The sequence below is a fragment of the Diadema setosum genome, chromosome 18 (assembly GCF_964275005.1).
Source record: "Diadema setosum chromosome 18, eeDiaSeto1, whole genome shotgun sequence".
Lineage (NCBI taxonomy): Eukaryota > Metazoa > Echinodermata > Echinoidea > Diadematoida > Diadematidae > Diadema > Diadema setosum.
The window spans coordinates 16,385,094-16,409,265 of NC_092702.1; the positions used below are offsets into that span (position 1 = coordinate 16,385,094).

The 24,172-nt window shown below is 37.3% G+C and overlaps 1 pseudogene; it reads left to right on the top strand.

Annotated features, from left to right (window-relative positions):
- The first annotated feature begins 13,382 nt into the window (after positions 1–13,382).
- LOC140242136 (uncharacterized) lies at positions 13,383–23,572 on the top strand (annotated as a pseudogene).
- The last annotated feature ends 600 nt before the right edge of the window (positions 23,573–24,172 follow it).

Here is a 24,172-nt window from a genome sequence, read left to right on the forward strand (position 1 = left end):
CTCGTATTCTAGACATCTCGGGTGAGAAAATAAAGGCGAGATAATTATCTTACCTTTTCGACTTGATAATCTCAGAAGCCGACCTGAGATCTTGTCTTTCGACTTCTCGTGTCCAAGAAGACAAAAAAGCTAGGCATATATTATATGAGGTTCTTTGTATTCTTACCTCCTCGGACCCCAGGAGGTTGAGGAGACGAGCTTTACTTCACCTGGTGTGCAGCTACACTAAGCTGGTCTTCCATGGGGTCCAGTTGGATGTGAGGTGGGACACACCGGGTTAAACACCCTGCTCTTTGCGATGAATGAATGAAGCGGGATCTTTTACGTGCATGAGTTCTGACTCTCTCATACACGGGATCTCCATTTTATGTCCTATCCGAGGGACAGAGTGTTTTGCCTCTTGCTAGAGGGGACGGTATGTTTACACACAACATTGCTCAGTCCAGACTCGGGTTCAAACCCGGGCCCTTAGGATCGTGAGGCAGACGCGCTGCCGACTGAGCCAACTCACCGCCCTTAACCATGGCGGTCCGGATGCCGAGGGCCACTCCCACTCACACTCCCCAATGCGTCGAAAAGCATATGAGCTATGAACTGCAACTTTACAGTCTCTGAGCTTGTGGTATGTCCTTACACAAAGAAACCATATTGATAAACTAATTGGTGACTTGAAGACAGAACCACAAAGTTATCCTAGCAAAATGAAATTTTGATCATGTCAAAATGGGAACCCGATCTTGGAAATGAGAGAGAAAATAAAAGAAAATTGTAAGAAAAATCATAACGTAAGTACAAGATTAGTAATATTCTGTGTATACATTTCGAATGCAAGAGGGTATACCTCCTCACCTACGTATATGCCCTCTTACAATGTACCTATCCATCACTCTTACAATATTTTGTATCATCTTTTACATGTTATGGTACTGTCCCACTCGTGTTTCTCGTTGCGCTCTTGTGTACTGTTCCACCAACTATAGTTTCGCAGCCACAATTTCGAGGTTATTGTGTCTATTCCCATTCTACATCCTCCATTGGTTTCTTTTTCTCTCTGATTTCTTCAATATATTTGTTCGAATATTTTGACAATAATTATAGTGACCTGCACCGCAAGCTGCTTAGTTATTTTGTAATTTTTTGTTCAAATCTATGAATTATGTATTTTATGTATGACTAATCGGGAAAATGCAGAAATGAAATCAAACTGAAAAAAAATACAAACAAACATAACACGCAACAATTCGGATGTCCAAAGGCTATGATCTGATGATAATTACCACGGACTTCCTGATAGTTTGATTGTGGTAATCAAGGTTCAGATTCAGCGTTGTGCTAAATCTAAAAGCAATAGCAGGCGTGTATCAACTTGGACAGAAACCCATATCCCAATCCATTAAACACAAACAAATAAGATTCCCGCGATGTCATTCGTTACATCAATGAGGATTGAAACTTTTCTTGAGCTTATAAGTTGGCTTGCAACAAACAACGGAAAAAAACTTTAATATCTAGAGGTACAAGGAGTGACTTGATATCACACACACACACACACACACACACACACACACACACACACACACATACGAAAGCAAGATTTGTTAAAATAGATGAAACAAAGTACACACGCACACAAACACTTTCCGATATGGCAGGAAATTCAGATAAAAATTACTTGAAAATCACATTGTCTTAGTGGATTCCCGAAAAAAATGCGCACATACACAAGCATACATACATCCATACATATATACATACATACATATATACATAGGCTACACACTGAAAATTCGTTACAACAGGAATGAAATATTTTTTTTTCAAACAAAAATAACACAAAACAGAAAATGATCCTTCAGTACCAAAATTGGGTCAAAATTTATGACATCTCTTTAACATCAATATGCTGCTGACATTGAAAATGTAAGAGGGCAAAGAATACAGGCCATGAGTGAATGTAAACAAGTTAAAGGGACTTTACAGTACTGGTTGAGGTGGGGATTCATGTTTTGAGCATTCCTACGTGAGATAATGAGAAACATCATATGAAATATGAAAGAGCATGTAATTTTAAGAAGGATTCAACGTTTATTTGATGAAAATTGGTTTTCAATGGCTGAGATATCAAAAAAAAAGTGATAATAATAAAAGGCGACAGGCCACGCTTTTATTAGGATCTCTTTGTTTCACCTTGTTTTTGGATATCTCAGCCATTTCAAAACCGATTTTCATCAAATAAACTTTTGATACCCCTTAGAATTGCTGCTCTTTGACATCTCATAGAGTGGTTTCTGAGTATCTCGCAAAATGTTAAAGGCTGAATTTTCACCTCAACCAGAACTGTACACACCCTTTAAGAGGGGGCGGATAATATCACAATTGTCATGCTGCCACAGTGATTTCTAGGGACTTCCCAAAAGACCCGTCAGCGGCTCTCATTGGTCGATCGAGCTATGAGGAAGTGAAGAAGCGAAAAGGTAAGTTTGCGCCCCTCTTGCTTTAGTGTCTCTCATCGTTGGCTGGACCAGATTGGTATGAGCGTGCCTCTGTTTGCCTTCTTCGCCATTATTGTATGCACTATGTTTGGTTGGAAGATGGTGTGGATGTCTATACGTATAATAGCATTATTTTGTACAGAGTCACGTGTGCACATCGTGTGTACGTGTCTCGGTGTCAGGGTGTTGAGAATGGCGGAGTCATTTACAGTGTATAAATGGCTTATTCTGTAGAAGACTTATGCCGCTATTAACCCTTCTGTGCCAATGAGTAATTTTTATGTGCACTAATTTCACACACGCGTATCTATGGTCAGGACTTTAAAGGCATAATTTACCATTTGCAGATGAAACAAAAACACAACATTAGTGCTTTAAAATAGTTCTATAATGTGAGTTAGGGATAAAAACAACCACTGTAAAAATTTGAATCCGTATAATCGATGTCAAGTATTGTTAAATACACAAAGTGTGAACAATAGTTATAATAAGAATGCTTCCCGACTAAACCGTATACAGTTATGGTTTATTGAGAAAAATGCTGATATCTCCTCATATTTTAGGCTTTATCGCAAAAAAAAAAAATATATATGGTAGGATGTTTTGTGATACAACAGACCTACACATATGCATCAAAGTCTTGAACATTTTTTTAAATCACTGCTCCCAAAGGTAAACTGGACCTTTAATATGGCACACTGGGGATTGATAGTCTTTGATAATAATTATGTTGAGAAGTTTGGAAGGATTTTTTCCCTGTGCAATACATATAGTGTGTTGTTGTTGTTGTTGTTTTTTAACACATGATATTTATACACATCTGTGGTGCGTATGATACTGCACACAGGCCTGTTGTTGCTAAAAAAAAAAGGACTCAAAAACAGAAATAAACGACAAGGGGTGCAGTATCTCCCGCATTATAGCCCACAACTACTATACGTAATTCCCCATGTGATATTCTCAATTCTCATTGGCCAATTGCTAGGAGGAAGTTATGAAAAGTAAATGATTTTTTCCCCCGGTAGATTTGTAGATCGATCGCAGAGCGTGCATGGTATCGGCAACGTTGTAGTTTACTGATACCTTGCGGAGAGCTTATACTGCACACCAAAAACACCACTTAAAAGATATAATTGTTATTTTGACTACGTAAAGCTGACTTCAGTTCAGTCTCTGCGTGCTACATAATTTCTTCAAGTTCACCTGGTCGAAAACAAGGTACGCATAACTGGATGATTAAGTTTGCCTTGTTGCCTAATTGTTGTCATTATGCTCTGTCGTATATGTGTATCGAGATCGTCTACATAGGCAAAAATACGTGTCTATATACATGACATGTACAAAAATACGTGTCTATGTAGATGAAGTGTGGGCAATGCGTTAGGGCAGGGAGGTACAATCCCTGGTTAGGACGTGTGTCTGTGTTTAAACCATTACAGTGTTATAGTGTACAGAAAGAGGCCTATATCAAAAGTTTTAGGTGGGGTAAACTGCATTTTGACACTACTCCAACATCCTATCTTGTCACAAAAGCAGGAGACGTTTGTGTCGATATAATGCTATGTCAAAACACAATCCTGCATCAAAGCAAAGTGAAATGACCACTGAATATTTAGATGGCATATCTAAATACATCAAAGTAACTCATCCGGGGCTGAAAACACAGCAGTTTGACAAGAGTTCGAAGTTTTCAAACTTTGTAAGATTCGTTTTGCTGGCTCTTGCAACATCACTTGTGACTCCATGCGTCAAACAGGTGCCATCTTACGCGTTATTATCCAACTTTGTAATAGACGATGAAGGGCTATTCTCATCGGCGAAATGATTAAAAATCCTTAATCCACCCGTCCCCCTTTGATGGGGATAATCCCCTGCCATTGATATACTGTTATTGTTACTTGGTGTATTGATTTAATAAGTTTCATTTAATTTCAGTTGTGTAATAAATTTTGAGAAGGTTTGCTTGCAAAATTAAGAGACTTGCGAAGATAATGGTAATCATCATCCTGCATCTTATTTATTTCGCATGCATGATTGTAACTACTGCTACCATTATAGTGTATAGCAAAAGCATGTGAAACATGAACCCTTGTGAGAAGTCTTACTGCATGCATCCACGACATTTTGTCCTACAACTACGAAATATTCAAACGGTCAACTTAGATCTTTTTTCTTATAAGAACTTGAGAACTTGCCTTTGTTAAAGAAAGGTTAGATAACCTATCAAATAAAAATTGAACACCTCTTAAAAATACAGCAATACATGCACAGACGTATATCACAAAGGTATATTGAAAAATATGTTTATGAAATAGCAAATTATGTTTATTAAGAGGCAAATTAAAAACATATAGGCTAAACATTCATGTATTATTCGAGTAGGACGAGATAGTATCGTCTTTCTTGTACAGAGCAGCAAATGTGTTATCAAATTCAAAATAACTTCCAGTGATTTGGGGCCAGATTCATCATAAAGAAGGGTGTTGTTGTAAGTTGGAACAGTATGGCAGTTAAACCCATTATCAGTAGGTGGGGGGGGGGGGGCGACTGATCAGCTGTCAAAGTTCAAGTCCTCTCTGTATAGGACGCTACACAATAGATATCCAAACAAAACAAACTAGTAGGCCTATGTCAACTTATTTATTATAATGTGATAACTGTCTCTCATTCAGTTACCAAGTAAAACAAAAACAACAAGAAGAAAGCTCATCCGCGATGATTACGTGTGAAATTAAAGTAGAATCTAATTCGAGAATAACGTTATATAGTTCAAAATTTGTATTAAAAAATACAATTACGTCACATGCCATGTATGCATTAAACCTACAAAAAAAAAAAAAGAAATGTGGAAAGAGACAGTATCTTTCTTTTTTATTTTGGGTGAGACGTTTGATATCACTTTTTAACATTAAACCTCAGCTTTGCAAACCAGTAAGTGAGTTGTTTGAAAATACATCCATACAAGGCAACCACAAGCGATGTATAGGCCAATTTGTTAATCAGTTGCTACCACAACGTCGCTAAAAAAAAATAAAAAAATATAAAAAAAATCAGTGCGAAAAGAATGAGGGACGTAGGTAAACATGACAAAGGGGTGCATTACGTCACACACTATAATAGCCCACACGTGGGTAATTCCCTGAATTGTGGATTCTCAATTCTCATTGGCTGATTGCTACGAGGAAGTACAGAGGAAGAAAAAAAAGTTTGGTGAAACTACAGTGTATCTCATTTTTAGAAGACACAACTTTTTGTCGGTAGCATTACAGCTTGACAAAACTACATGAAGAGCATATAACTTGTTAGTGTGACTTGAATCACATTGAAAGCAGCTCATCTTGCTTCATATCTCTTCAGGTCGGCACGAACAGGTTAGTGGATACTTCTATCAAGTTTGCTTGGTTTGCCTTCACTATCATGCCTAACACGCTACGTATTTGATATCACACAAGCTCGTCTCTGTGCGTGATATGTTGTTCATGCGTGTGACTTTTGTGTCTGTGTATGAGCAGGGAGGTGGCCCTGGTATGAGCATGCATAGGTCTATGGTGCATGGGAGTCGGAGACTTGTATTGCGCCATTTCAGTGTTCCCCACTTTGGATGCTTGAGCTGGGGCAGTCAAGCATGCTGCTGTATAGTGCATGCCAAAGTTTTTTTTTTCTCAAACTTCCCCTTATTATGATTTTGGCTCGAACTGAAAGAAGTATATAGGTTCATAACGTTAAAACGCGAACCTCCGTAAAGCTAAATCAAGCTGCCAACTAAATGCTATATATAAATGCTGATCTACCTCTTCCTCTCGAGAAGACGGAGAACACAATATAGGCCCTATGATATACTTCACTTATGGGTAACAGTTTCTCAAAAGATTTCGTTATGTGCATGTAGATTCCCTCGTACGATCGTTCGATTCATTACCTAGCTTTGTGATTGGAGCCTCTGAAAGTCCTTTCTGAAGGGCTAATTGACCATAGTATATCTCGCCTATATACACATTACTTATGGTATACTTGTATCCAAACGTGTTTAGTATGTATACATAAGCATGTCTATTTCCAGCAAATCCCAAGCCCCTCCACCGCTCCGTCTGTTCAGAATATTAAGATTAGACAAGTAAGGAGAGAGAGAGAAAACGACACGGAGTCAAACAAACAGAATTGTGAATTTTTCATCAAAATAGGGTGGAAATGGCAAGTTGAAACTTCATATATTTGCCAAAAAGAGTAATGTAAGTCACATTCATCTGTGCAAGATGAGGAGATGATGCTGTAATTCCACAACTCTCGTATTATATTCCAGGGGTGTTTCATAAAGCTGTTCGTAAAGTTACGAGCAACTTACGAGCGATTGGTGATCAGTTCTGATGTGCTATACTTATCAGAATTTCAATAATTCAGCACAAGAACTGATCACCAGTCGCTCGTATGTTGTTCGTAACTTTACGAACAGCTTTGTGAAACATCCCCCTGGACAGATTATATATATATATATATATATATATATATATATATATATATATATATCCATAGGATATTACCCCCCCCCCCTTCTTCCCTTTCAAAATTAATTGCATCATCATTTCAACTTTATGACGAATTAACTTGATAGCAGGATGCATGGGATTCATGCTCCTTTGCCTTATTATGTGTAGAAAATGAAGTTCAATGTGCTTTATGTGCAAATAGAGAATGTTGTAATGTTATATTCAAACGGAATTATTATACTGTATCTGCTGTATTGGATTGTATATTAGATCTACTGTATCTATTGACATTATTTTGATGTTATTCAGTCAGGAACACTAATATGTTGTACACTTTCAAAAGACTTTAGTAACAGAAACATTTAATTTTTGTCATTTTTTTTCACGATCAATGGAAATTTGCGAGTCATGATATCATAAGCTCACTCATTTGCATTTGCATATAAAGTGTTTTGCAGAAATTAGCGAAACTTCATAATTTCATAACTTCCCTAATTTCTATCCAATTTTGATCAAAATTTCACAGTTGTGTACACTGGTACGATTTTGATTTCTTATCAGACTAACTTAACTTATCAGAATAACAGGAATGGGATTCCTCTTTCATAGGATAAAAAAAAAAACCTATTCATTTTAAGCTTGCACTCGCCAAGAGAGAAAAGGGGAAAGAGAAAGAGAGAGAGAGAGAGAGATCTAGAAAGAAAGAAAGAAACAAACAATCAACCAAACAAACAAATAAGAAGTTGAAGTTATCAAACTTAGCCTCCTTTCTTTATATCTTGGTTTGACATCATGCAATTCATCTTTCAATTGACAATAATATTTGTCCATAATTTCCTGTTATTTGCTGTTTGGCTGAGATCTATGCAGATTTTATAATGTCTATGTTTGATAATCTACATCATTTAGTCGATACTTATCTAATCAATCAACACTGCAGAAGCTATATGGTGCATGAAAAACGGGTCAAAGTGTAACAAATGCCTTGTATTATAGTCACAGCAGGTTGTACAAATATGCCTTCATGGGTTATAAACGAAACCTAGAGACGTTCAAAGTTTGTTTTTGTCGCACATTAATACTGATGTTTTGTAATTGGTAGGATTCTTTTTTTTAACGAGGTATTACTACTGACACTACATGGAGTTATCCCACTTTTTGAACTCTCGATCCCATAGTGCAGGAATAAAATGTATAATAATATGATGTACGGACGTAACTAACGCAAAGGGGTCCTCAGCAGGTCCAAATGAAACCATTCCGCCATAAAAGAGACAAAAGATACTAGTATGTTTTCATGGTATTGGATGAGAATTAGGAGCAGAAACTTTCGTATCATGAAATTTCAAGTTTTATAGACTAGGAAACTAGTAGGCCTGTCTCAAATGTCCTGGCACAGGACAAACTGTCAGCGGAAACCTTGACAGAAAAAAAACAATGATTCGATGTACTCTCAGAAAAAAAAAGTATACACTTTTTCGAGTTCATAATTTTGATAGAATATTTTGAGGAAAATCGATGTACATGCCATATTAAAGGTAATTTGACTAGCTAACAACCTAGTAGGTCAATATAAAGTGAAACAAAAGACCAGTTTAACACGAGAGACATGAATGAAATATCCAAAATAAGTTTTCTTTCTCTTTATCTCTTTATAACCTCAAGCAAAATCAAAGTGGGAAATTTAAAGGGGGAATAAGAATTTTCTGTCAACTCAAACTTAAAATGACACAGGGAGTAAGGGCACAAAGATGATTGAATGAACAGAATATTTTTATTTCATTCATTCAATTTAGTAATTTAAGAATTCATGACACAAATTCAACAACTTAATATAATTTACGATTTTCCTAATTTGAGAAATAAATTCAAATCCTGCCATTTTTTCAATATCGCTTCTTCTCTCATTTCATTTGAATTTGGATTTGACCGAAAATTCTTCATTCTCCTCCATCATTTCTAGCCTTTATTGATCTCTTGAGCTTCAAAAATATTATAGAGATCATAGAGATCACTGAATTCATTTTTTTTAATTGTGTTAAATTTGTCCTTTGTTCTTATCGTTACATGGAAGAGCATTTACGCATGAATGACAATTTTTGCAATTTTTACTCTTGTGCCCTGGAAGAGAAAAACAAAAGTGTTCACTCATGCTTAAACTTTCCCTTTTTATTGACTTACCAAGATGAAAGCCAATTAAATCACCTTTCATATGGTATGTAATACATTAATATTTAGAAGAAAAAATGATAAATATAAACATTAAAAAGTGTTTACTTTATTTTTTGCTGAGTGTATAATTAATGAATTAAAAAAAATGGTGAAATCAATTTATTGGAGAGTATTGAAAAGAAAAATAGTCAGGAAACCATTCTGATTCATATCCTTATTCCAAACAAGGTCAATTCCAACCAAAGGACACAGCTGGGGCTTACAAGTTCCTTGAGTACAAGACCATTGCATGTACCCGCGCACAGATAAATGTAGGTTATGTCCAGACGACTCTAGGGCAAATATTTGTAAGTAAAAACCGCGACATGAATAATATCCGTTCGATTTGATGAGTAACATAGAATCAAATGAACGGAACAGTGAGCATTTGCTTTACGTGACAAACGAATATATATATATATATATATATATATATATATATATATATATATATAATTGTCATGAAGCACTACTATCTCTGGCGGCATAAGATGATGGGATAATAATTATTAAATATACTTTCGCGACGGTTTGCCTACACATTATCACAATCAAGGTTTTTGGCGTTTTAACCCTTTGCGTGCTTTTTTGAGTGCCAATCGGCTCAGAAGAGTCTTAGCATTGTACAAGCTGTCCGAAGTCCCTGTGGCACAGAAAGACTTAATCTGGTACAATTAGATGAAATACAATGTGACTCCGGCACAGTTTATTCCTTTCATTTTCATTTCAGACTGACTTTACTTGCAGAATTTTGTGTGCAGGTCAAATATAAACGACATAGTCAACTCAGATGATTTTATGTATGTGGCATTGCAATTGACGAACATTTGAAAATACAACCTGGATATCTTATCTCGGTATATATGTCTTATCAGAATGCTATAAGTTTCCATCTCTTTTTTGTTTGTCCTTGTAAAAGTTTTGTTGCTTTTATAAACTCTACATTGAACACAAAATGACATCTTACTTCAATTTATAGACGGCACGATTTCTCTGTATACAAAATCCCCAAAATAATGATATGATTATCAAAGTTTATCTGGGGATGTGTCATCACTATCTGAACTTATTGGAAAAAAAAAACCTTCCTTCTCGAAGAGTTGGAATGTGCGTATATAATATGCAAAACCTCGAAGATTTTTTTTTTTCTCCGCAGTACCCTGGACTTGTAGCAGAGAAGAGTCACAAGGATCTTTTGCATGCATGGGTTGTGACTCAATTACATATATGAATAATAAACGTGTTAATTTGCAATGTTAGTGTTGGCAAAAGTTTTTATGGTATGTCCTTACTCTTTCGATTGTCCTCATTCATATCAATATGAATGTAAACTGGAGCTCTTCCTTTGCGCAGTGTTATGATGACGGTAATTACGCCCCAAATATTAACACGTTATTGACAAGACGTTAGTGATCGGCGTGCGTATACTCGGTGATATTACCCCTGTGTCTTCACAAGTTTCAGTTCATGTTGGCTTTCGGAGAGAATTAGTAGTTTCGGCTGCATAAGTAGTCCTTTTGTTTAACTCGCTAATTGGAAAACTCTGTTCTCACATTACGCTTTGACGTGCAACCGCAAGCTTAATTAAAAAGGAGATCACAATAGAAATTTTAAAGTTAAATGATGAAAGAAAGTGATAGTTGTTTTCAAACGAAACCGGGGAATATCTTGCACTGCACTCTCGAATCAGTTGTTGTTGTGACAGCAAACTTATGTAACTCTTTGAGGAGGTCGTGAGAAAATCAAACTCAAGATCAGACTAAAGAAAAATGGCGGAGAGATAAGGCTATTTATAGGTGGTGTCGATGACGTGATCGAGAAAACAGATGGATAAAGCGATTGATTCTATATGGACTTGAATGAAAGTTTAAACGAATCGTATGATGAGAGGCCCAGGGTGAGTTCGTTATTGCAAATACACAGAATATTACCGGAAAAAAAAAAATCATTTTTTCCATGCTTCGGATTCCATCAATGCACATGATTCTCAGCAAAATCAGTGGAAGATATCTCAAAGCTACATTACCGCGATTACTTTCAAGTCAACGATCATTAACAGCAATGACACATAAAAACATGAACATTTTTGGCATAATTGCGACCAAACTTTTGAAATTGTAACTTGTGAGTTTCTGAAACTGTTCGATGTTTATGTAGGCAGGCATATGACAGGGAGGCGTAATATTTACGTCTGTGGATAACGGCGATAAGATGTATACAAACATGTACAAACTGGCGTATGTTAGTGTTTGTAGTTGTTGTACAAGGGTCATCCATGGATACTTAGTACCCTCTTTTACTAAGAATAGACAGGTTTCGTAATAGGGGGACTGAAGTGGTACTTTCCAAAAAATCTGTGCTGAGAAGACCGCAAAGAGTTCATATCATGATGTCATCAGCTTCCCCCTCCCCCCCCCCCCCCTTATTCAAAAAGTGATTCAACTCGGGAAGTATTACGAAATTCTACAGACATCGTAGATGACGTAGCAGAACAGAAGAGGAAGTGATTCTTTGATTTGACTTCTGATGGCAAGGTCGTTAATTCTTCTTTGAACCAGTTTTTTTTTTTTTCAGTCTCTTTGTTTGTGTTCAGGGGCGCGAGGGTACTACACCTAAACAGTTCTTGCTGAAGTTTGTTGAATACTTAAATACGGGAAATTTTCAGCGTGTGCCTAGTAACGAAATGACATCAGTGGAGGTACATCAGTCGAAGTATGCAGTATGCACACGCACACATACACTCAAATACAAACAAGGACACACTAACACGCATAAACACACACAAGCACACATACACACACACACACACACACACACACTTACCCAGACAGATAATACAAACACATATTTGTATACGTATTGTCAACCAAAGCAAGTAGGTACAGTAGATCATTTCGCTGTGCCTAAATGAAGTTTCCAGAGTGTATTCAATTATAAACGAATACATCTACAATTTTCAATAACCCTCACTCAATGTTCTTTCTCCTTTTAGATCAGAAAAATCCCCTTCTGGATACCTCTTATTTCAGAGCTCCCCCGCCCACGCCCCCACGAATGTCAAATTGTAATGCAGCCAGCCGTAACTTGACCTTTGTACAAGTCATTGTAAATTGAATAGATCACGCAGCAATTTTTTTAGTATCATGAACAAGTTTTAACTGAAGAGGAGTGCCATTGGTGTTATGAAATATTTCTGAATGTTTAGTTTTGCTTTTTTTTTTGAGTGTTTTTTTTTCACTCTTGGTCCCCGTGTTTTCATTATGTATTAGCCACCTTATTTAGTTATAACAAATCAATGTTCCTTCACACTGATGATGGCCAGCAAAATCGCGTATGCCCTTTATAACTGGCTCTCTGTCTTTTATAAATCAGTTGGTTCTTAGATGCAGGCAAGTTGAGAAGTTTTATTGATTGCCTGTTTTTTGTTCATATATTGTTTGTTATTGTTGCTGTAGCTCATTAGCTTGTTTGTATTTGTCTTCTGAGTTTATTACCTGTAAATCTTGTCTGTGTTTCTTTTTATCTTATTCTTGCCATGTTCTTGACTGTCTTTCTCCTTGTCTCCGTTTATGTTCCGTAACTTCAGAAACACAATTTTTAAAATGCAAACTTGTAAGATGCAGTCCATCAAGGGTTTGACCTTTGACAGGCCAATGGCCTTTGTCATTCCCACACATCTGCTGCAGTTCTTACTGTTTTTACTGTGTTTATATTTTATTTTAACTGTCTTTGTACTGCTTGTGTTTTGTTTTGTGTATATTTATGTGTTATGTGCTGTACATATTATACGTATATGTCTATTATTGTGGTGTGTTTTTTTTTTGAAACATGTGAAATGAATTAAATTGAATTGCATTATTGAATTGACTTAAAAGCGCATTGCAGACGTCATTAACTTTGATTTGCGGCGCTGACATAGATAGTTTACATTATTGCTCTGAATTTTGAAGAAAAATAGCAGAACCCTGGTTGCCACTGGTTCAAATCTACAGATGTACATGAGTATATATATATATATATATATATATATGTATATATATATATATATGTGTGTGTGTGTGTGTGTGTGTGTGTGTGTGTGTGTGTTATTTTCGTAATTACGATAACGTCCGAGAGAAAAAGGCCTATACGTATGACAGGAAACATCTTTTATGAAATGTGTTAAAAATTCTTCATGTTGACAGGAAAAAGCACAATGGAGCCAGTTCTACAGATGGACATGCTGAAACTGAAGCAGGGGAAATTCACGGTAATTTGCCCATTGCCTTTCGTCACTTTCCCCCTCATACATCATTTCATTTTTTTTTTCTCTCTCTTTCAGCTAGAATATTTTTCCAACAGCTTGATGGTTGATCGATTACATAATCATTATAATCAGCTTTACTTATATAATACTAGTGACAAGCAGATCAAGAAATTAAACCATTTTTCAAAAACTGAATAAGGTTAAAAAATGTGAAAATTCAAACTGATGCTCAATAAGATATTTTTCTGGTATTTTTTTTTTTTACAATCACTGATTGTCATGGATATAAAGTTATGCCACTATATACAAACAGAATATGTTATGATCGAGGAAGTCACATGAAGTCATGGCATGGAAATCACTATTCTTCAATGACGAAGAATAGTATAAACTGAAGTAGTGATAGGAACTTCAGTGTTTACGTATTAAAGAATAATGTTTTCCTGATGTCGATGTGATAATGAAAACAATAAATCCTTACAGAGATGGTAATAGATAGTACTCAAATCGAGTCATAACTGCGAATAGTCTTATCGTATGTTTCTTTGGACATGCTGGATATATATATATATACATGTGTATATATATGTACATATATATTTTCATTCAATTCTCCTTCCGTCGACTGGCAGAAAACTGAGTCGAGTGTCTACTGCAAGTTATACCCTGGTACGGCTGGCGAGCCTCCACAGATTCACTGCTTCGAGAAACATAAGTCCACCGAGCCTGAGTCCGTTCTGAAGGTAAAGTCGCTGTCGTGTGTGGAGAAGCACAACCAAGTCCCCAGGGTGGTAAAAGCGAGATACGAAAACTACCTCCTCGTACGCAGCGTGGGAGGACAAGAGACGTACTTGCGCACAGAAACCAGGCAAGCGTTCTCTGGAAGAGAATTAACTCTTTACATCTAGAAGTTACAAACTATGAAGTCTGCTCAATAATTTAATTATATCTAATCTTTTTTTTTTTGTCTTGTGGGATTTTTTTTTTCTTTCGGTTTGATTTTTTTTTCTTGAATCTGAGTTGAGTGTATGTGCCTGTATAAAAAGAAAAACGAAGGCACAGATTTGGAATGCAGCGTTATCATTTTTGTGTGTGCCTTTGTCATCAGCGTCGTGTGTTGTTAAAAAAAACTGTATGTCTGATATGAGTTGGCATCCCACACTTAGCTTGTATCCGACGTTACGATACACTGATATTGATAAAGTGATATAAACTCACGGTAAGAGGGAAACGGACTTTAAAAAAGGAAAACATTTTGTATAATGTGTTCACTTTTTGTTGATTGAAAGGAATTAAATTGAATTGAATTGAATTGAATTGAACTGAATTGAATTGAATTGAATTGAATTGAATTGAACTGAATTGAACTGAATTGAATTGAATTGAATTGAACTGAACTGAATTGAATTGAACTGAATTGAATTGAATTGAACTGAATTGAAGTGAAAATAGGACAAGTCCATCATTACTGATTTTCGATAACGCCAAGTCAACCTTCTCTTCTTGAAAGGCTTGCATGTTTTTAATATTCCCGTACCTTCCCATCGCCATAAACAGGCAGCAGAGAGATGAGTGGTTCGATAAACTTCAGCGTCTTCTGGACCACTCCCAAGCTGGAAGGTACGTGGAAGTACGCACCAGACGCCACACTGAAAACGCCCAATCGAGGCCGCCACCGAGGACTGACCCTAGAGGGAAAAGATCAATGAAGAGTTCTCCCGCTTCAGCTCAGGGTATCTTCAAAGAAGAACTTGAGCAGAAAGTACAGGTGAGCGATCTGTTATACATCTCAAGCGTTTCCCCTCTTCCTCCCTCTGTCTTTAAGGGTCTGTTTACCATTGGAAGCAGTCATTTTAAATAGTTCGAGATATCGAATTTGATGCATAATGTGTAGGCCAGTTGTATCACAAAACATCCTTCCATATATGGAAATTTAGTAATAAAGCCTAAAATATAAGGAGATATCACTATTTTCCCCACTAAACCATAACCGTAGATGGTTTAGTCTAGAAACATTTTCATCATAACTATTGTTCACATTTTGTTTATCTAACAATACGTTACTCATCCATTATACTGATTCAAATTTTCACATTGGGCGTTCCTATCTCTAACTCACATTTTAGAACTACTTTGAAGCACTAAAGCTGGGTTTTTGTTTCATCTGCAAACGGTAAATAATGCCTTTAATGAGGCAATGGGTATATACAGATGGACAGATAGATAGACATGTTCATGATAAAAGTAAATTGAACATCTCAGTACTTTATCACTGGATCAGTTAATTGTTACGTGCATGAATAAAGTAATTGCACTTTGGCATATAGAATTGTATAGATATACAGGTTTTCACGAGTATACAGAGTCCATTAGAGCAACATGATTGTACAAATTAAAGATTTGTAATATGCATTTTACTGTGCGAGCTGTGAGAAAAGCTGTCGAAAACGTCGTCACCTCATTTTGCTCACTCTGCTTATTGCCGATACTGTACTGTTTCAATAAATCACGTGAAATGCCGTCCGATTACAGTCTTGTATATGTAAAGCTATGTTTGATTTTATGGGACAGGAATTCCTTTGATAAGATCAGTTTATTTTTTTAATTCATTTTTCTTGTACGCAGAGAATAAGAAATAGCAAGCCGCCGGAACAAATCGCGGATTCGGAAAACAAGTGTTGTCCATGTCACCACGAGGAAATCGGTAAGTTTTAGCCATTTCATCACAATTTAACCTAACATTTGAAAACGAACCGCATAGAAACCTGTTTTTAATGGCACCTTTCTCATCAGTAACAGGGTGATCTATATCTATGACATAATTTGTTTTGCCCGGCGAATTGATACGTACCATCTTTATCATGCAGAGTTAATCTGGGTCACAATCGTGAATAAGTTTGCACACCTTTTTGGTAGAAGAGAAGTGGAAATGTTCTTATGTGATAAAAACGTAAAATGGCATGTATAAAACGCTTTATCCTGGCGAGGAAAGCGCCAGGATAAATTATATATATATATAGTAATTATATAAAATGTGGGAGAGCGGGGGAGAGAGAATCGGCATTTATTACATTTTGATTCATAGGAACCAACGGAATAAAAAACTGGTATTGCTGTTTGCACGTTGTGTTATTGGTATATAGGTCATGATGGGCAGGAGCCAGTATACCAGAACATTCATTGGGTAAAAGACCTGCAGCAGTTCCAGAGGGACAGTGACACTTCTAGGGAGGCGCTCAAGGAGAGTGCGGCTCTCTACAACGACTTTCACAGGATCGCCAGCTTACAGGTAAGAGACGATAAGACCTCTCTCCTCTACCCCCCGTGTGGTTAGTCTCAAAAGAGTCAATCTGGTAGATTCAAGATTCAAGATTCAAATTTATTTTCATTTCCATGAAAAGGCAGAGAAATTACATGCAATGTATAAGCAGAGCATATTTGTAAAATTTGAAAAAAAAAACCGTATATTGACAAAATACATATGAAAATGAGTAACAATGAAGAAGACACAATTGTTTTGTTTTTTCAAGTATGTACATATGCATATAGTACAAGCAAATTAAGGATTGGGATGGAAATGGGGGGTCCCACTAAAAAGCCGAGCTTGTGTAATGTGGGACCCTCAAAAAATACATAGAACACATAGAACAATGAATAATGAATTAACGAAGCTACAAGCCGATATAAAACAAAATCAAACGAACCTATGTCAACTGACATGAAATGAAATGACATGGAAGAAACACAACTCGCAGTCCTCTCCTCGCCTCCCCCCCCCCCCCACCCTGCCAACCTTTATACGGATTATGCTTTGCCATTTTCATGATCATCCAATTCCATTCACATTTCTGTTCGTTTCATTATATTCTGTATATATATATATATATATATAATCAATTTGAGTATAATGATGTGGATTGTCATTTTCCGAAAAAGATCGGGATATAGCAATTATCGCCTTTCATCGTTCTACTACATTCTGACGTTACGAGGGTTTTAGCAAAACCGTCTTGTAGGATAATAATTGATTGTATGCAAGTTCTCTTACTGCAATGAGTTCACCGATTCTTGCTACAGTTGTCATCAGCTGTCAAATTTCGATTTAAAATGATAAAATTAATGCTAAGCTGCAAAGGAAATTGAGTACATATTCTCTTTGATACTATAAAAGAAAAAGATTATTCCTTCGAGATGATATTAAGCTTCCAATAATGAAAACCTTGACAAGACTTTATGTGCCAAAGACATGCTAGACACAGCCTATTCTATTTTGCATTCCTAATACGTATCGATAAGACATTAGTGCCACAGAAGTTTGTCCACTTTAATACCAAACGCTGTTTTCTGCATTTAGCTAAATATGATGACGAAAAACTATTAGCTATGCAAAATCATGATAATAGCCCACATAGATTGTAGATGTTGTTTCGGAAACTTTCAAACCTGTATGTCTGTCTCTTGTAGTCCCAGGCACCCGAGGAAGACGAGTATGAACCCGTTTATTACAGAAATCCGACTGGCGCAGAACAGAGTCTGGAACAGCGATTTTCCGGCGTCAGTGTCAATTCGGAAGAGGACTCGCAAGAAGGGCCTTTGCCCTTGCGCTCCTTCGAGCCACGCAAGGTACCCGTTGAGCAATCATGGCCCCCTTCCGTACCCGGGTCCCCTTCCGAAGAGCAGGAGCCCAGCGGCGCATGTAGCGATGCTTTCAGACTCGAACTGGAGGGGAAATTGAACAGGAGATTGTCGACGGGCCTGCCACAGTGTACTGTCCCCGAGCCCGAAGCGAGTCTTTGTTTGCCTAGTCCGGAGGAGGGCCGCGTGGACGAGAGCTATAGAGATCCTACGACCACGGAAGCCGTCTACCAGAACGTGCCGAGTACGTCAAGGTTGAGGCGCGCAAACGCGCTCCCGTCGAAGAGACAGCCACCTCCCCCGCTCCCTCGCCGGAGACAGACGTCTGAAAAAGCAAGGTAAGCCAAGTTTACATTAACAACAATTATATAGCTTTAGTAGGCCTACATTACAACAAGCATTGCGCCAATGATGATGATGGCGATGATGATGGTAATGATGACGAGCATGCCGCGAAAATATTATGTTTTACAGTAACGATGATGATCAACGTTAAGCTTTGAAAGTGCATAAGGCAATGAATATAATGATAATGATATAATAATGATGATAACCATACCCCTTTCGAAAGTAACAGTTTTTCATTTTCCGGAAAGCGTATGGAAATAATAATTTTGTTGATCTCATTCCTAGGAAACTGTTGAGAGAAAAGATGCAGAGTTCGGTCGAGATGGGCATCCCGAAGGCAGCAATGATAGAGCACGGTCTAGGTCTGACAGCTGTCAACGACAGCATCCTGTAAGCAAGCACCATGTTATTTCGATCAAGAAACTAGGATGTCAGAAACCTATAGATGGCGCCCTCCAGGATTCATGTAATAGAAGGCTCTGCTTATAGGACAAGCTCTCAATGGTTGCATAGAAAAGATAATCGACATTATATACGATCATATACTTCAGAGTTCATACGAGATATCATACATTAATCTTTGCGAAGGTGAATAAAAAGTAAAGTCAAATAGATGTCGCATGGGAGATTTTAATTGTTTCAAGCATTTTCTGTTCGTAATTAACGTTACAATTGAAGAGTTTTGCCTGGATAGACAAAGAATACCACGTAATTTTGTGTCAGCCGTGAGTGTAGGCCTACTTCCATCATGTCAAAACGTTGTACTTACGTCTCTCTTATACTTGCAGACCCATGTTCATAGCGTATTAGCCAATAAGCACTCTGCCTTTTCAGGATGATGTAACCCTCTGAATACAAAAATACTGCGTTGCCACCTATGCCGTAGTCAAAGACATTCTAGACCAGTTATTTATAAGTTTGTCCGATAAAGAACGTGTAATATTTTCATAAGCATAACAAGGAAACTTTGATCAGAATAGGATAAAAAATAAGGAAGTTATGAAATTGTTTGTTAACTTATCATCGAAGCAGCTCTTGAACAATCAATATTAATACTATACGAAGGAGTGAGTTGAAGATGTGAAGGTGACACGTCATGTCATTACAATACATGTTAACCGCATTCCTCCCTCCCCCCCCCCCCCTCCAACAGAGTAACAACTGTTCCACCGCCCCTGAAAGCTGACCTGTTCGTGGGCGATCAGTTGGTGATGGTTAATGACCAACTGCTGGACAGCGTGGACTTCGCAGTAAAATGCATCAATATGTCGCAAGCTAGAAATGTGAGTGTTTACTCAATGGTGCTTGAGTGGATTCAGCACATTACCATCGGCTTTATACAGTTCATTGTTTAGAAGGTTCGTTAATCCGGAAACAGTATGAGGTTCGTTATTACGAAGATTTGTTAGTCGAAAAAAAAAGTGTCGTAATTCGCACCCACCTTTTTCATTTTCGGATTAATGAACCTTCGGAATAATGAACGTCACCGAAGCGACGACCACTAATGGAATTTTCCGACGAAGTCAAGTAAACTCGTTGTAGATTGCATAACGTGGTTACACTACATTTTTTTGGCATTGTTACAGTGTAATGAACTGTGAAGTCCGCACATGATGACAAGGATATCTTGTGTACATGTATGCAGGCCCGTAACCAGGGAGGGGGGGGGGGGGGTTTCAGGGGATTTGAACGAACCCCCCCCCCCCCCCCCCGCTAGCGAGCAGGGTCCGCTTGAACACACAAAAAAGTGAAAACTTCTTCCCAAAACTCCAAATACGACAGAAGAATGATACGATTTATAAGATTGTAAGATTTGAAAATCAAAAAATGACAAGAATTCCATCTTTTGTAAGCTAAAATACAACAATTTTTCGGCTCGCTCGCTGCGCTCGCTCGCCAAAATTTATCATAATTTATTACATTTTGAATCACCCTCAAAAGACCCCTTTATACCAACATGTTCAGAAAATGCTAACACTGATTTGAAAGTTTTTGCAAGCTTTCGGATTCAATTGGTGCATGATCTGTTATTTTATATATAGGGCAAGCCACCATATAACAGTGTGCCAGCATTGTATGATTTACAGGTACAACGAACTATAAGTGCAATTTTTCCTACACAGAAATATACAAATTTCAGCTAACTCGCTCGTACTAATTTAGAGTATGTTTTCAAGTCCTCAGTTTGTTGGTATGAATCGTTTAAGGCTGTCATATCTTGATTAGAATTGTAAGATTTAATAACCAAAAAATGACAAGAATTCCATGCTTTGAAAGCTGAACTACAAAAATTTTTCGGCTCGCTCGCTGCGCTCGCTCACCAAAATTCATTTCATTTAAATCACCCTCAAAACACCCCTTTTAAGTGCTTGATAAAACATATCACATGGATTTTTTTTTTTTAAATCCCTCCCAAGGATGGGTTGGGGTTGAACACTTTTTCAGAAATTAGGGGCGCACTTTTTGCGCTTACCCCGGGCGCCGTTTTCCCTAGATATGCATAGGTATAAGAACAATTCAGTACATGTATAGGCACGAAGATGATGAGAGACTTTTCGTCAAGGCTGATACTTGTATGTGTCAAACCGAACTATTAAAGGTGAAGGATTGATTGTTTTTACGTTTGAAAATATACCCCTCCTAGACTGAGACCATATCCCGCTTGGTTGCTTAACTCCCTCAGAAAGGTCCACTATTTCCTTTTTTGAACCTCCCAATAAAAATCCTAGTTACGGGCCTGATGTATGCATGTATGTATGTGTGTGTAGGTATGTATCCCCATGTATTATGTACGTATTATGCAGATGTATGGGTGTATACATAATGTATGAATATTTATGTCTGTACGTGCGCATGTATGTAAGTTTAACTTGATCATGAATTCACATTTGTATCCATGCGTTCATATGTATGATATACCTAACCATATACATTTGAACCTCTCCATTTCCTCTTGTTCTTTCAGGCTAACGTGAAACTGACCGTGAAACGCATTCCTTTTGGAACAGTGTGCGAATTTGACTGGAAGACCAAGAACAGGATAGACGTGGGTCTTAACCTCAAGGGTCCCGAGGTAAAAATAACTCTGAGCAGAAATTAAAAGGGAAATCTGGGACCAGACTTAGAAAAACAACAACAACAACAACAACAACAACAACAACAACAACAACAACAACAACAACAAAACCAAAAACAAAAACAAAAACCTCTAACAAGCAGAGCAGGGAATGTTTGATCAAAATCGGATGAAAATTAAGAATATGAATATGCAAATTCCCTTTTAAGAATATGTCACCATTTACAACAAATATCTTTATAAGGCTCATTTTGATCATAGGATGATTAACAAAATCAATCAAAAGAAAGCAAGATATTCACAGAAAAACACATTATAATGATAATATGCAGTATGCGCTTATGTATGCTTATGTATGTATATAATGTATGTGTGTATCAACTTTATGTATGTCTGTAAGGACGTTGTGCACAGTCTTTATAAAGAAGTGGGCATGCATGCTGGTTGCTAACGTCAATGTCCAAATCATCAATGGTTTTTATACGCGTCATCTTATCAATCGTTTGTTTGATGTCATAATTCACCCATGCATAATTTCAACAACAATAATACAAACATCGGAATGCATCATTGTTGAATAGTCGTAAAAGATTTTGGAAAACAAAAACAAAAAAGAGAAATATAGGACAAGCAGTATTACGGTTATCACGAACAGCAATGCTAGCTCAAGAGCCTGAATTAGATTTGAATATATCGCCAAACCTATCCCTACCTGACTCCCCTCTTCATTCAGATTACTGTGATGAGTCCCAGGTTCATTGAGGCATCCCGCGGTCTGCAGTCCAGTGAAACAGCGGGACTGACCACGGCGGGGATCAGATGCAATTTTGCCATTACCGAAATCAACTTCGACCCTGTGGATGCGCGCTCTTCCACAGAAGAAGTAAGTGGACAGATATGATATCGAGATACTTAGAAATTACATTATGTAATATGAAAATGCATACAATTCTAAGAGACATTCAGAGTTTATTTGATGAAAACCGGTTTTGAAATGGCTGAGTTATCCAAACACAAAGTAAAACAAAGCGATCCTGATAATAGGTGGGTCCCACCTGTTATTAGGATCGCTTTGTTTTGGATATCTCAGCCATTTCAAAACCGATTTTCGTCAAATAAACTTTGAATTCCTCTTAGAATTGTATGCTCTTTCATATTTCATAAGAGGTTTCTCATTATTAAAAAAAAAGAGAATCATCATTAAGAAAATGGAAACCTGAGGCCCTATCTCAGCCGAAACTGTACCATCCCTGTAAGTGTCGTGCCATACGGCACTAACGCAGTTGCCTTGGACTCGGATTTATACCAGGATTGAGTTCCCACCTTATATGTTTCGATATCATAAAAAACAGGAAAATTTCAGAGCAGTAGTACCTCGCAGTGAACAGTATCCACTGAACAATATACCAAAATAGAAAGGAGTATGGTGCACAATATGCAATGGGCATCCTTCTTCAATAATAATAATAATAATAATAATAATAATAATAATAATAATAATAATAATAATAATAATAATAATAATAATAAAAACAAGGTCTTCTTTTTCCAGGGTAGCCTCTTAAGTGTTTGCCAGGCTGCTCTACAAGAGGGTCCTGCCATTAATATTACCCTAGCGTTGCCAGGTATCCATTTATACACCTGGGTCGAGAGGAACAGGGTGGACACAAACATCTTGTCCAAGGATGTAAGCACCGAGCGGGAATCGAAATCGGGTCCTCCGATTGGGAGTCGGGAGTCTTATACACTATGTCACAGCGCCCCCACAATCATGGAAATCAGTCTCTTGATCATCAACACGACACACTATACAATGTCTTGTCAAGTAAGGCTTTGCTGAGTTGATCTGAGGGCTTATCTTTAGCAAAACTATAGCTGAAGAGGTATAGGGGAAATTGAAAGGAATGTTTCAAAACTTCACATGGACAACTAACCGGTGGTAACACTGGCGTCTTTCTTGCATTCCTCAAAACAGGTTTGGCTGAAGCTGGATCGGGCCAAGCCGCACATTGCCCTCGTACTGCATCCGGTGGATTTCCTGGAATATTTGCACGAAGATACCTACGAGTCAGTCAACTGAAACCTTCAGTCAATGAAAGACGCGCGAAAGACGACGAAAAAGACAACAAAAGACACACAAAAAAAAAACAAAGGACTCATCAATGCCAAGTATTATGGACTGAGCCACCGAGAACAAAATCGTGTATATATGTGTATACACCAGTGTAACTGTAAGACAGTGTTTATAAGGGTACACGTACACACACCCACACGTACAAAAAATTTAATATAGTTGTGTAATATCATGAATATCATATCATACCATATCATATCATATCATATCATATCATATCATATCATATCATATCATATCTCAGTATATGATATCATAACATGAATATCAATTGTGCAATAGAAAATAATTCTTTATCATTGTTATGACGAGTATGTTCTTTTGATCACAACGCTGTAACATGAAATGTGATGTTGACAATTACACCTTGACAGGTCACAGTTTGAGTGGAAGAACGTATTGTGTAATTTGGGTCAACGGCAGATAATAATGAATCGGTTTGTTTGTTTGTTTTTACCCATCGCAAAGTTGCCCTCCCCACACAAAAACAAACAAACCAACAAAAACAATCAAACAGACAGACAAACAATAGATTTACGTTAAAAA